The sequence below is a fragment of the Sylvia atricapilla genome, chromosome 2 (assembly GCF_009819655.1).
Source record: "Sylvia atricapilla isolate bSylAtr1 chromosome 2, bSylAtr1.pri, whole genome shotgun sequence".
In the NCBI taxonomy this organism is placed as follows: Eukaryota; Metazoa; Chordata; class Aves; order Passeriformes; family Sylviidae; genus Sylvia; species Sylvia atricapilla.
In genome coordinates, this window is record NC_089141.1 from 46,691,145 (window position 1) to 46,703,793 (window position 12,649).

Genomic DNA, 12,649 nt, shown 5'->3' on the forward strand with positions numbered 1-12,649 from the left:
CCTTCCTTTTCTCCTTGCCAATATTCTCTGGCAAGTGAGTGTTTTTTCTGGCTAGGAGAGGGGCTAATCCACATCTGTTTTCTTCCTAGCATGGAAAGGCCTGTAGGTCAGAGATTGCCCCTGTACTTGCTCTGCTGCTGAGGGCAATAGGCTGAAGCTCTTCACAAAAAACCAGTTCAGCTGATTTCATTCCCCCAAATCACAAACTACTTGCAAAACCAGAGAGGAGTATTTTTGCCAGTCTCAGATCTCTCTTATTTCCCCATGAAAAGTTACACAGACTTCTGTGCCAGCCAAGAGAGAAGCATCAACTCACCTCAGTGGCCATCACAATTAACCTGAAGCTGTGATCTAGAGCTGTTTTTCATGAGCCCAGAGCTTTCCCATGCAGGAGCTTTAGCTTTAGTGAGGGGTGCCACATTAGAGAGGAACTTCCAGACTCTCAACAGCAAGTCTGTTGCAATAACTCTGTTGATCAAATAAAGTTTCTGTTCACAGCACAGAGCCAAAAACTGTTTTTGATTGCAGCCTTGAGGGGTATTTCTTGGCTCATAGTCAATGTTTTAAGCAATGTTCTGCTCTACAAGTCATTACCAATGTTTGAAATCTCTCTTCCTTCTTACTATTATCCTTTGAGATGTGGAATGAAGACTATTTACCTTTCCCTCATAGTTCATTATGATTATTAAACCGGGTGTGAGGACTTGTGCATGAGAGTTGAATATAGTATGAGAGTATACTCAGAAATACGGCCAAGTTTTCCTTTATTTCTTCTCCTAACTGTATTTGTGTACAAAGATTTCAAGATTTCACAATACCATGTTGTATATGCACTCTGTGCTGAAAGCAGTAATAACAAGTTTTCTCACTGCCACATTAGCAAGACACTTAAATAAGCCTCTTCATTAATAATCTGCTGCTTATACCTTCAGATTCCAGTATCTGGTCTCACCGCTCTTCCTTCTCTCAGCTGCCTTTCCACCCCCCACTGAATTTAAAGCTATTTTGGGTGTCCCACCTGCCCCCTTGGGTCCTACCAGCTCCTATGAAACACATCCTGAGATCATCAGAGAAGTGAGGAGTGACCAAGGTCCCAGCATTTATGGGGGGATGTGAGCACTTGCAGATGTGACCACACCACACCCACAGGCAGCTGTTTCCAGCTGGCACCACCATGTGCTTCTGTGCAGTGCCATGCAGGGGTGCTGTGAGGGTAGGAAGGGGGGTATATCTGCATTGGCACTGGGTTACATGGCAGCAAAAGAGCAAAGCTTGTTCAGCCAGGCTTTGAGCAACCTGGTTATGCTGATTCTAGCCCTGGGGGCACCTTGGGCTCTGCAGACCACCTTCACTTGGTGCAGTGGAGGTATATCCTGAAGTCCTTCATGGCTTTCTAGCTACATTGTTGAGGCTTGTTTTCAAAACAGGCTCATTTACATGAGACTTCTACACGTTAGCAATTATATTTAGGCTCCTCCATGCCAAAATCCCTTTGGAAAATGCAAGTTGCTGTTACAAGTCACTGCAGACAGTGGGTGGATTTTGTGTCACATCTGAAGTCTGCAAGTAGTAGTTCTCTTAGCCCCTTTTCCCAAGGATGAGGAGATGGCAGTGGTGAAGATTCTGCTGTTGATGGAAGTGGGAACACAGAGAGCAAGCTGCAGTGGGTACAGAGCCTGACCTGTTCTCTTCTTCCCAGATCCTTTTAAATTTAGGCTTGGCAGGTCACTGTGGAACAACCTGATAGATTTGTTCTCTAGATGGAGAGAACCGAAATTTCTCAGGCTTTTTATTTGTCTTGTTTCATAAGCACTATATCCACCCTTAAATAAAAATGAGATGTCTGCATAGCCAGTGTGCACTTTCACACTGTACAGTTTTCTCCTGAAAAGCAATTTTTCCTGGTCTGGAGAATGTATTTTTTTGCTGGGCACATCAATTTGCACATTCTCCCCATTGGCAATGTTCTTTATCCTCTGCTTCCAGGTCACCATGGCATTACACTGCAGTCTGCAGGAACAGGGACTGTTTCATGACTTGTTCATGTAGCACCTACAAAAATGAAGTTTTAATCTAAACACACATCTCTATGAATACAATAAATTGGCATAATGAAAATGGATAAACTGGGAGTGCATTTCATTGGGGAAATAGTACCTAATATGGGAATAATTCATAATTCCTCAGGGTTCCCATGCTCCTTTCTGCTTTGCTTTGAGCACTCAAAAGCATGCTCACTGCAAGATGGTTTGTGTTAGGAATTATATTTGCTTAATTAAATTTCAAAAATATGGAAGTGGCAGCCCTACTGGGCCAGAGTCAAGAACTTTTCCATGTTTTCTGGTGCTCAGGCAATGTTGTTGGTTGGTAACTACTGAGTTTTCAATTAATACTCTCAACAACACATTGCTGATGGCAAATATGATCTAATTTTTGGTCTGGAAGCCTTATCAATACAAATCTGTCTTTATAACTTAGCTGTGCTACACTAGCCAAAGAGAGAGCAGATTTACAAATAATTCTACAGATATAAGGATGGCTTTTATTAATAATATAACCAGGTATTTTATTAATGCTACAGTCCCTGAGAGCAGATTCTTGTAACCAGGATCATGCTGCATTTGGCTCCCAACACGGAACAAGACATACATGCTCCAAAGCACTTGACTGAAAGAAATAAATGGATGGGTATAGGTAGGATCATGTAGGTCCAGGATCAGGTATGGGTACAAGGCTCTGCTAACAGAACTGAGCAATGAGGACAGTGTCTCATCTTGCATGGGGCTGTCACCAAGGTTAAATCAAGCTGTGTCAAAACTGTGTCCATGAAGAAAAGAGACAGGTCATTGCCATGGAAGACTCCCTTCCGAAGGGAGAAGGTCCAATATGCTGGCTGGAACAACTTCTGAGGGAGGTCTGTTGCCTCTCTGGGTTAGAGATGTGAAGAGAAAACTTCTTACCCTCACACAGCCCTCAGATTGTTCTCCACTATTAATTTTCAGGTGGGCAGCTATGAAGTTGCACCAGGAAGTCTAAGGGCAATCAGGAGACACTTCAGGACTTTGGGACAATTGGTTAAGGGAACTGGACTGCAGGTAGTGCTCTCCCTTATCCTACCAATTGCAGGGAATGATAAGGAAAGAAACTGGAAGAGACAACAGATCAATACCTGGCTCTGAGCCCGGTGTCACCCACAGAATTTGGGGGACTTTTATCATGGCTCAGTTTACATGACAGCAGGGCCACTGGTGACAGATGGGGCACACGTGTCTCAGAGGGGGAAAAGGATCTTTGCACTGAGTACTTGGGAAAATTTGTTCACCAAAGAGATTGTCAAGCACTGGAACAGTCTGCCTGGGGATGTGGTGGAGTGACCGTCCCTGGATGTATTTAAGACACATGTAGCTGTGGCACTGAGGGACATGGTTTGTGGTGCACTTGGAACAGCTGGGCTAATAGTTAGACTCAATGCTGTTATAACTCTTTTCCGACGTAAATGGTTCTATGATTCTGACTGCACTCCAGCCTATCCATGTGTCTTTAAAATCCATACTCAAGATCCTCTCTGTAGGTAGGTCAGAACAGGGTTGTCTTTTAAGCAGTAGCAAATGTTCAGATACCAATAAAACCATGTGAAGCTGTGTGTACATATAAAATGTTGTCAGCTCACAGCACTCCCCAGGTACTCCTCCAGCTCTAGAGCGTGCATACAGCCCCATACATGTAGCAGCTCCCCCAGAGCTTGTGCCAGTCTCCCTGAAACTTGAAAATGTGGTACACGCAGATGCACTTCCTAATGGCAGCACATTTCAGCAAGGTGCAGTGTTTGGTGTAGTGCAGATCTGAGGGAACTGTAGCTGCTCTGTGTCATCTTTCAGTGATGCCACCTTTGCCTTTGCTTCTGTCTCTGTTCAATCTGTTTTAATTAGGTTCATCATAGCCACCACAATTCCACTGCTGCAGAGCTCCCCAGAATGTCTGGCCCTGGCACAGTGAGCAGAGGATGTAGGGCTGCTGTCTGCCGGGTGAAGAGAGCTAAGGAGCTGCTGGGAGGAAGTCATCATGGGCTGAATACAGTTTGGGGTGAAAAGGCTAGCACAGGCACTCGCTGCCAGAACACTCGTGGGTGGAGAGGAGCCCTGAGGCAGCACTTTTGTGCCATGTCTTCACTTTGAGGTTTGAGTCTGGCCTTGAGGGCATCTCAGAGCCCTGGGCGGCTTTGAGGGTGGTATTGGGGCTGCGTATGTGTGTGCTGTTGATCTATTATGGAATTCAGAGGGCAAAAGCTTGGTCAAAGAAACAGCAATTAGTGAGGAGGTGCCTAAAACTGAAGAGGACAGACAGAACAAGTAACCCAGATGTATCCAACTGGACAAAAGTGCATATAAACAGTCTCAAACTGTTCACAGAGTCCAAAAGAAAGAGGAATACAAAAGATTATTTTTCTGTCTGAGAGCACAGGACACATGTTGACTCTTTGTCCCTTCCACTAGTGTTGGACAGCTTGTTGCTGGTGATGACACAGTCTGTGCCTGGGGTGTTCTGGAGTGTGGGGCTCCCCATATTACACAAGTGCTTCCATTGGTCACCCAGCCATTTCTGCAGTGTCTGCCAAATACATCAGGAGAAGCATGGCAACTACAGGTACCCACTCATTTGACTTCTTTCTTTCTCTTCTGCCCTTCTCCCTGTATCAGAGCACCAAATCATCCCCAGCCCTGGAGCAATCAGTCATTAACAAGAACCTTACTACTACCAGGGCACTTCTCAAGCCACTGCAGTCAAGATTACTTCTGGGAAAGAGAAAGCAAGTTAGATTTTCATCTGCTGCAAAAAGGAAAGAGTGACCATTTTTAAACTCTGTGCTTTTATTTTTATTGCATACCCATGCAAGACAGCAGTGTAGGGCTGCAGCACTGCAGAGAGATGGCTTGTCAGAAGCTTGTCTGTCATGATGAGTAAATAAAAACTCAGCAAAAAGATCCCCCTTTCCCGAGAGAGTGGTAACGTGGCAGAGGACATCCAGAGGATGCAAAGGGTCAGCAAACATTGCAGATTGGGGCATGGAGTTGCAGATCTCTGACTAGAGAGAGAAATTGCTTCAGGCAGACAGAGGATGCTTCATGATCCCTCTGTTAGTAGAAAAGGAGCCTGCTGAAGTGTCTGTGGTGTGCATGAGGGGAAGCAGCAATGAAGTAACTACGCCAGGATCCTCAAGTGAACAGAACCTGCTGCAGAGACATGGTCTGGGTTAGTTGATGACAAGCAGATCATCAGCAAGTTGATGATCCCCGCAGCAATTGCCTCCTGCCTTGGGATATCTCTTCTTCTAGCATTTAATTCTGAGTGAAGCAATTGGACTGTCAACACTCATGGCTAGACCATGTTCACAGGACCACAAGCCATGTTTCTGCAACAAAGTGGAGACTGGAGGTGGGCTCAGCACACTGCTGCCTGTGGGAGAAGGAGGGGTGGTGAGGGGCTAGGATTTCTTAAACTTTACCTGCTATCTTCTTGGAAGGAAGGCTGCAGGACCAGCTCCTTAGTTAGCATAAAGAGACATGTATCCATGGAGCTGAAGAGTGTTCATTACCTTCACGAGGAAAAGAATAGAAAAACAAAAATAATGGTGGGAAGAGTCTTCTGAAGGCCCAAGGTCATCCAGGGTCCTGCTTAGCACAGGACTATCCCATTACATCAAGTCAGCTTTGGCAATGTCTAGCCAAGTCTTGAAAGCCTCCAAGGATGGAGAATGCAGTCTCCCTCTCTGGGGCATGTTTTCTACTAATGTCCATTCCTTCTCCCATGCTCCAGCCTGGGTTTGTTGCCCACCATTGTCCATCTGTTGCTTGCAGGATGGACTGGAGTCTGTCAGTCTCCCGCTGAGGGAGATGTGATTTGCAGTAGGGTCCTATTGGATCACCCCTCCATCTCTCTGTCTCTGGATTAAACCCACCCAGTTCCTTCAGCCTCTTCTCCTAGCTCATATGCTCTGCCCCAGCTGTCTCAGTACCCCTCTTACTGGGCTTGCTCACACACTGAGGGGTCCAGAGCAACACAGTACATCACTGGTGGCCTCTGTGGAACAGAGGCTTCCCCTCTCCCTGCCAGCTACATACCTCCTCCTGCAGTCTGCCAGGCACTTTGTCATGCTGGCGATGCCAGCACATGCTGGGCTCAAACAAGGTGTAACCTGTAATTATAGCAACATGAAAAGCAGCAGAGGTCTCATTCACTGCACTGGAGATAGTACAGTAAGCAAACAGTTTCAAAATCCAATTTCATAGACACAGAGATTACATTAATCTCTTTTAATAGCTAAACAATTCAGTTTTCAAGATAGGACAAAGCATGGGATATTCTTCACAAAACTGGTGCTTCAAAGGTGCCTACATCAGATTTAGAATCCTAACTCCTAAGCTCCTAATGGTAGAACCGATTGTATCTTTTCATACAGCACTGCTGCAGAACTTGTGTTTAATCTCCTCTTTTTATAACACGCTGTAGCTGCCTGGGCTTGCCTGTGGGAAGCAAATGTAGATTGTCTTTGCCTTCAAATACCGTATGAGGAAACTAACCCAGCCCTCACCAACTGATCTTTGGGGCCTGTGGAATGATAAAAGCTCAGGTTATCAAAGTATCTGTAAGCTGGCTTCTGATTTTTAGCTGGAGCACCTCCCTGAATCTGGACTCTTTGATTTAAGGTAGCTGCTTTCTTTCACCATGTCTCAACAGGCAGGAAAGGGCATAGCTTTAATTCCTGTTGGCTCAATCACATTAGCTCAACATGACTGAAAACCCCTCTTCCCCTCTAGAAATGCAAAAATGAATGTGGATCTATATTGGAATCTTCTACTCTTGTAGTAAGTACCATGTAATATACAGGGATGTTTCTATACTGCCAAAAATATTGGTATAAAAGGCTTTTCTTGTTGATACTGTTTTGTTTGGAAAACCCAAATTATCTGTCCTAGAGAAGGCACTATTTATTGAACTAGATTGCACGTTTTTAGTGGATTTTCAGGTCTTGTGGTCTAGCCATATCCATTTTGGGCTAATTTCTAGTGTTTGTGTTGTGATTTAGGGCTCTGACAAATGAGCTCTAACAACTGATGGTGAGGTGACTGAAGAGGTGACCCACTCAGCTGCTTTTACTGCTCTGCTGGCAAAGATTACGGTCCCTGCAGTGGAGCTGGAAGAAGACAACGTATCTCCAGGGCAGAGCTATTCCAAATGGCATTTGAGTTGAAATCTCCAAGGAGGTGGGATTAGACTAAGCAAAAGACTGTGAACTAGAGATACTGAGATGTTGTCCATAATGGTTTATACCCACCTAGAACAGCTCTGCTTCTGTGCCTCAAGTCCTAGGAGATCCTGCCCCATGTTTCCTTCCTCTGCTTTACACCAGAACTGGCAGTCGTCTGATGCTAATACAAAATTATATGGAGACTTTAAGCCAGCCAAATTTTCTTCTCTTCCACCCAGAAGATGTGGAGGGGGCTGAAACACCACCAACTTCTATCAGATCAGTCATTATACCTATCTCTCAGCTAGTGGTAAAAGTGTCCTTGTGTCTCAGTGCCACTCTACTCTGTGGTCACAGAGTGATGTCGAGCAACAGCAGGTGACAGTGTCTTCATTTGCTCATTTGCTTTCCACCCAAACAATAATCTGGGTCTAGAGCCCTGCCCTGATGCTCCTGTATGGCCAGCTAGCAAAGCTCTGCTGCTGGGGAAGTCCCTTATCCTTCAGTGTAACCTCTACAGGGGTAACCTGCCATAGTGGTGGCCTGGCTGTCAGGAATGGAGCTGGCATGAGCAATTGTCTCTTTCCTCTCCAGACCTGGAGGATGTCTGGCCAGGGACTGCCCTTGCACCCCGGTGCAGCAGCAAGCAGGAACCACAGCAGGAGAGAGTCAGGACTGACTGACATGAGCAATATTTCCTGGCTAAATTACATGAGAGTTTTCCTCTCCCTGGCCCATTACTAACATGGCAAAAATCAGTGGGAAAATGGCTGGGCCTTAAATATACAATGAGTCTTTCCCCACCCATTACCACCTAACTGATAAGCTGCTTCAGGCTATCTTGTTTATGTTTATGAGTGTTTAATACCTCGTAGCATTTACATTTGCCTTGAAGCCGCAGGCAGCTCTGTGCTGTAGTGTGCTGAATTTTTGTGCTGTAAGTACAAACAGATGTTTGAAGATCTGCTTTGAAGCAGATCTATGCCCTCTACGTTCTCTCCCAAGACTCCTCAGAAACAGTATGCATCACTATATTCAGAGCAAAGCCTTGAAGGGCAGTGAGAGAGGAGACACTTAGGAAAAGTCAGCAGTGGAGCAGGAACACAGTCACTTATCTACTGCATAAATCCTTCATAGCAACACCTCGGACGTCAGTATGCATAAAAAAATTTGCAGGGATCATTCTTACAAAGCAGCTGCTGCTGTATGCACATCTTTTAGGCTTGTCTAGCTTAAGGACAGACTTACTAGCCAGATCCTTGTTGCCCTCAAGAGCTATTTCCTCAGCCTAAATAATTTCCCTGATACCAAAAATCTCAGGGTGAGCAGAAATAGTAAAACCTGAGCAATGTGCACAGATGGCTCTTGCTCACTTCCACTGCTTCTGCCAGCTGCTCCTAGGTGTGGAAAAGCTTCAGAAGGCGGACTCAAGTGACATTAAGTAATTTGACTGTCTCTCAAAAACTCAATTTAGAGTCAAAACCTGTGAGATAGCCTATGATATTTCATGCTACATGCAAAATAATGGGGAAGCTTAAACAGCTTCTGCCTCAGGCAGCTCCCAGTTTATGTCAGAACACAACAGAAAGCTGAGAGGGAAAGGTAAGACGGCAATGGTGAAAGCAGCCAAGATTGTGCAGTGATTGCTGTGTGGGAGGTTGCAGCCAGGACTCTCAAATGACTCAAACCACTGTGGTATGATTTGGGTTTTATTTCTTCTTTTCTCACATTTTGAGGGAGAAGAGGTGTGTCTGGAAGTTCAGATACTAGCTTGGATGATCTACATCCAGGTTTCTGCCTTGCCAGCAACTTCCTTGTGTAAGCTGTTCCCATCCTTCTCCCTTTTACCCCTCATTCTCCAAAGAGGAATGTGCTTTCATATCCCTGAGGTGTGTAAGATTAATACCTGTGAGGAATACAGCTACAGTGTGAGAGAGAGTCATGTCAGGCCCTGAAGTGATTTGGTCTGCATTACCTTTTTACAGTAGGCAATGGACAGCAAAGGGGATCCTTCAGAGCACTCTGTGTAGTTGACTTTCAAATGCAAAGCAGTGTTTGTCCTGAGCTGCACAGGGAACTGATACAGTGCTGTAAATCTTTCTAATTCACTCTGCAGAATGCTTTTTCTTGATTCTGCTTCATTTCATACCTGTCACATTTCTTGCTTAAACATGAAAACAATTAATATCTTTCTTTATAGAATTCTTATACGTTTGTTAGTAACCACTCTTTTGTCTTGCCTAGTTCCATTTCATCTGATACAGTTCTTCCTCCCTTCCTCCACCTCCTCCTCCTCCTCCATGAGTTCAGGGGATCACAAAAACACCTCTCTGGGAGCCCAGAGGCTGCTTGCTGTACCCCTCTTTACCCACCAGCCTAAAATGGCCTGAGTGGAGAAAAGAGGCCATTCTGGGGGGAAAGCTGACTGCTGGGCTGAGGATCCCTGAGGATTACACTGTGTACATCAGTACTGCAGTTAACAAATCTTGTCAGAGGTAGTGGTTCCTGCAAGTCATGTACAGCAGGTCTCCTTTAAGCAGCAATGAAATCTGTGATGTTTTCTCTTGACATCTGAAACCTCAGTGGAAAGAAAGTGTGATTCTTGCCTTGTGTTTGCAGCTGAAACCTTATCAAGGACAGAAAAGAAGTTGCACTTCTATTTTTTTAATCTTCTGCATGTACAAACAGTGTTTTTCCAGTGTAAATTGAGAGGTGTAAGGCTCTGTGGGAGTGATCTCCTTCTAGGAATTTATTTCATGTGGCCGTGAGTGGCTCAGCAAAATAGGATGGGAAAAAAAGAAAGAGGCCCAAACCTCTAGATAACTGAAAGAGGGAAAGCACCCAGTGAACAAATCCTCACATGAAATCTCCTGTTTCTCCAAAAGAAAGGAAACCTTTCCCAGGGAGCTGACGCCTACTTACAGTGTTTTGTGTTTTGTTTTCTAGAGAACAGCCAAGTTGAACTTGGAAGTATGACCTGCCCAATCATAAGTCAAAACAAATAAATGTATTTGGGTTTTGCCTTTTGCCTACTCACTGCCAGCTTTTCTGTGCCCAGCACGAGTCTTTTAATAAATTCTCCACAAACATGGAGGCCAGGGAGGCAGCTCCCTGGCCCTGTTACTTCCACAATGGCTGATGAAACACAGAAAAGCTCCGACAGCCAATGACCCCACATCCCAATAGGCTGGCACTCCATTTTTTGACCTTGCTAGCTCTTCTGAGTGCAGAGTTTCCTGCTCAATCTTGTCTTTCAAGGAGGGACTGTATCCAGTTTCCTTTTAGAAAGGACAATTTTTAAAACTGTTCTTGTTTAGAAAAAAATACTGTGTTGGGCAGCAGTGAAAACAGAGAGCTAAATGCAGTCTGGTGTATGCTGTGCTGATGTGACAAGGCTGGGCCATGAGGCCAACAAGTTTTGCTCATTTCTGCACTGTGTGGTGGTAAACTGCTCTGTACAGTATTTTTCCTTTACCCTGGAGCTTCCTCCCAGGACCCTGCCAGTAACTTGATCTTGCTTTGATAAACCATCATGCAGACACAACATGAAACTGTAGTCCTAATGACCTGTGTTATTTAAAAATCAAATGACACTTTCTCAAGAGAAAGTTCTTCAGTTCAAGTGTTTTCCTAAGATAATTATACCAAGGCAGCATATTACCATCCCCTGTAGTTTCATTTATTGCTCACTTTGTCTAAACTGCTGCTTGCCATTGCACCGCATTATTTTGTCATGTTCCACCCCATCATTTCAAAATAGCTTCCCAGTTTGTTTGAAAGTGCAGCAAAAGCTTTAAAGACTTGAGGAAAGTGATGCCATGTACTTTGTGTAATGATGTACAGCCTGCTGGTTCAATTTCACTGCCTTGTAGCACCAAATTATGAAACTTTTTGCCTCTTCATCTCCCCTGTCTTCTGAGCTAGCAAGAGATAAACAGGAAAAAGGGGAGACACCTTCTGTTGATATTGTCTGACTCTCAAGTCAGTTCAGGCTCTGATATTTATAACTTCCTGTTTTGCTCTAAGTCTTCTGATAAGTGAAAAGCCTACATGTGCATTGATATCCTGAATTTAGGCAACTACATGACTAGTGTACTCCCAGCCCCTGGGCTACAAATTCCAATTTGATGCTTACCTCCAGGCCAGAATTTTAGAGCTGGAATTCAAATCACTGAAAATTTAGTTGACTAAATGCACAGTTAGTTGCTGAAATACAAACTGCCTGACAAAGAAACATTTGCTGACCCTGTAAGTGTCTTGGGACTTGAGAGGGCAGAATCTATGCAAATTAGACTAATTTTATTTAGGAACTCAAATAAGGATCCTAATTTGAAATGTTGGGCTGTTGTTCATTGCTCAGGATGTACTCAGAAGTTAGAAACAAAAAAGAAGGTCTGCAAAATAATGTGGAGAAAGGTGCATTTGTGTAATATCACTTGTGCAAGATGCCTGTGAAATTTAGTATGTGTTCCATTGCGTATTTTTTCACACATGCTTAAAATAGTAAGAGCTTTTCTTTTCCAGCTATCTATAGTGGGTTGACCCTGGTTGGGTGCCAGGTGCCCACTAAGCCACTCTACTGCTCTCTTTGCCAGTGGGACAGGGGAGACAGTAAGATGGAGAACAACCAGCAGGTGAGATAGGGCAGCTGTATTATAGTGAAAGAAAAGAAATAAGTGAGAATCTGCACCTGTGTAAGTGAAAGGAAAAGTCAGTCTCTACTTCCCATCAGCAAGCGATGTTCAGACACTTCTGGGAAGCATGGCTGCATCGGAACCATGGCTGGTTCCCTTCTAGCAGTCCATGGGCCAGTTTGTTAGGGCTGTTTACCTGTTCAGGAGGAAAGTCCCAGGCAATGGGAGATGATTACCACCCTAGGAACCTGCCCAAATCCCTCCACACACCCTTCCGCCCAGGAACTGGATGCCTCAAGGCGGATTTTAATAGCTCCTCACCTAAAGGTTTTGCCTCTTGCACCAGGATGACAACAAATTCCATGAATTCCATAGAATAGCAATGGTATTGGCTAACAATTAACAGTATCAGACAGCTTATATAAGGATTGGCAACAACCACGAAGTCTGCAGTAAAAAAATCATCCACATTCAACGTACAATCTTTACTTGGAACAACAAAAACAACTAAACTAAGCAGAAAGAAAAGAAAAAAAAAGGTCACCACACCAGATCCAAAAATAACATCATCACAATACAGAACAAAAATGAACAAACTACACAAAATCCACCCCTAGACCCTACAATTATGATACAAATTCCCCACTATCTTTCTACTTCATAACATGGTTTAATACTTGCTTTGCCCAATATGTCTCCCAATGAATATCCTTATTTCAAAGTCCTTGTGACTGCCCACATTCTCCACCAAAAACTGTCATGATTTGAC